The sequence below is a fragment of the Pygoscelis adeliae genome, unplaced genomic scaffold (assembly GCF_000699105.1).
Source record: "Pygoscelis adeliae isolate BGI_AS28 unplaced genomic scaffold, ASM69910v1 Scaffold338, whole genome shotgun sequence".
In the NCBI taxonomy this organism is placed as follows: Eukaryota; Metazoa; Chordata; class Aves; order Sphenisciformes; family Spheniscidae; genus Pygoscelis; species Pygoscelis adeliae.
The window spans coordinates 256,394-258,930 of record NW_008825305.1 but is presented as its reverse complement, the minus strand read 5'-3'; positions in this window follow the sequence as shown (position 1 = coordinate 258,930).

The window sequence follows — 2,537 nt, the reverse complement described above, 5'->3', positions numbered from 1 at the left end:
CGCCATCCCTCCTCGGCCGACCGCGGGCTGCCGGGCGGCTCTGCCTGCCCTGCCTGCCCTGCCTGCGCTGCCTGCGCTGCCTGGTGCTGCCTGGTGCTACCTCGCTGCCTGCCCTGCCTGTGCCGGGCGGCCTCCAGACGCGCTCGCTGAGCTGCCGAGAGTTTGTACCCCCGGGGTGGGGAGGGGACCAGGCGTGGGAAAAGGGGCTTTGCCCCCCGAGGTGCCCGCCGGCAGGCAGGGAAGGGCAGCAGAAACCGCAGGCGAGCTGCGATCTCAGGTCTGGCAACAGAGGCCGGGAGTGCCTGGGTGTATTTGCATATCATATATATATATATATATGCATTGCAGAACTTGGAAAGTTCAAGCCAGCAGGAGGGTTTGGTCCGGAGGTTTGTGTCTGAGTCTGGATGCGAGCACTTAGGAAATCAAGTGAGCTTTCAAGTCAAGTATAGTTAGACCGGCCTGATCTACCTTCTTACATTACTTTTAAAGAAACAACGTGATCTTTCTGCTTTTAAAGCCAGACTTAAAGGACGCTTTACACTTTTCTTAAAGGCCGAACATCTTTTAAGGTCACAGATATCTTTGAAATCACGTTTCTTCCTTCCCATCTTTTTTCCCCCTTTCCCCCCACCGCCAATAAACAGCTCCACTTCCAGGGTTTACAAAACAAATAAATAAAATGAAAAGTCATTTCCCAGGAAGATTTTTTTTTTCCTTTTAAAGTGCCCGGGTCCACACAAACCGAAAAGAAGAGAGAAACGATCAATCTTTTTCTCGAAAGACTTTTGACAGCTCGGCCTAACTCACTCAGCGAAGAAATTTGGCTTTTGCTAAAGAGATACTTAAACCAAGAAAGATTTAAAGAGTTTAATCCAAGGGCCTGCATTCGGGAAGTCTAGAAAGTAAAAATTTCGGGTTAAAAAAGGAAAAATTTGGGGGGGGGGGGGGGGATAAAAAAATAAGCTGCCTGCTGCAGAATGGAAATGTGGCTGGTTTGTAGTTTGTTTGTTCAAGCTCCATTTCTCCCATTTTGCAGCAGAGAGGGACTGGCCGGCTGCATTCACGCAGGGAGAAGCCTAGAAACTTTTGTCAGTTGAAGCATCTGTGTGGGTGGTAAGGGTTTCTGAGAAACACATAATAAATCTGAAGCTGAAGCTGAGGCCGAAGCGCAGTTTAGCAAAGGGGCGAAGAAAATAAAAAAGCATTTGCGAAACGCAGCTCGATTGAAGGGAGAATTTCCCTAAATATTTCATATCTGTGAATGCGCTTATCGAAATCAGCATAAATCTATTCAGTCTCGGCAGATCAGGACGGATGTAAAAATTAATAGTTAAGTTTCCGATAATTTCTAGCTTGTTTGGATTAAAGTGGCGTTTTGGGGGTCTCGGGCTTTGTCATGAGGCTGCCGGTTCCTCCTTTTCGAGGGCCGGGGCGGTTCACCGGCGAGCTGGGATACAGCGAAAGAGTTTGGGATGCAAAAGGAAACTCTTTCCGGCCGCTCCCAACCGTTCTTGCTGCTTTTGCCAACACTAGATTTGCAAGGAAAAAGAAAAGAAAAGAAAAGAAAAGAAAAGAAAAGAAAAGAAAAGAAAAGAAAAGAAAAGAAAAGAAAAGAAAAGAAAAGAAAAGAAAAGAAAAGAAAAGAAGAGAAAAGAAAAGAAAAGAAAAGAAAAGAAAAGAAAAGAAAAGAAAAGAAAAGAAAAGAAAAGAAAAGAAAAGAAAAGAAAAGAAAGAAAAGAAAAGAAAAGCTAAGCTCTTGGGGAAAGAGGGATTTTTCCCACGCACCAGGCGGAGCACAAGGGAAAAAAAAATCTCCCTACTCAAGGGGAAAGGCATCACCTTATACGAATAAATTCACAGGGTTAGCAAACGATAGAGAAATGCAATCACTGTGAGACAACCCCGGGCCTGCTTCTTTAATGCAAATTAAACCGTGGATGTGAGGAGTTGTAGGAGAGGGAGCCCGTCCAGAAACTGAGAGGTGTCACGCTCTGAGCCTCGGAATTGGCTTCTTTTTCCTGAATTTAACTAGTTCCTGGGAATCCCTGACACAAAACCCAGCAACATGGCGACCGGGATGCGAGATGGAAAAATATATCCAGGGAGAGGGCGGGGGGAAGCCAACGACAAACCCAAGCCCAGCCCGAGCTCTTGTTCTTTGAGCCGATCCCCATCAGAGCCTGCACGCTTTTCTGCTTTTAAATTACAGCATCCCCGAATGGTAAATTGCTCTCTGCATGGACGGGCACAACCCAGCCCCGGTCCTGGGGAGAAAAACAAGCCCTGTCTCTCTGTTATACCGTTATTTATTATTGCGGGAAGGTTATAATTATTAACCTGGAACTTCATTTATGAAGAGAGATCAGAGAGAGAAAGAAGCACGAGATCATTTCTCATGGAAAGCTTTCTCCACTCGACCTTTTTTTACGTGTGGGTTTATCCAGGCACCCATGGGTGTCCCTGGCCGCGCACGCAGGTGTATAGAATACAGATACACACACGCACACACTCTGTTTCTACAGCCCAGCCCTTTT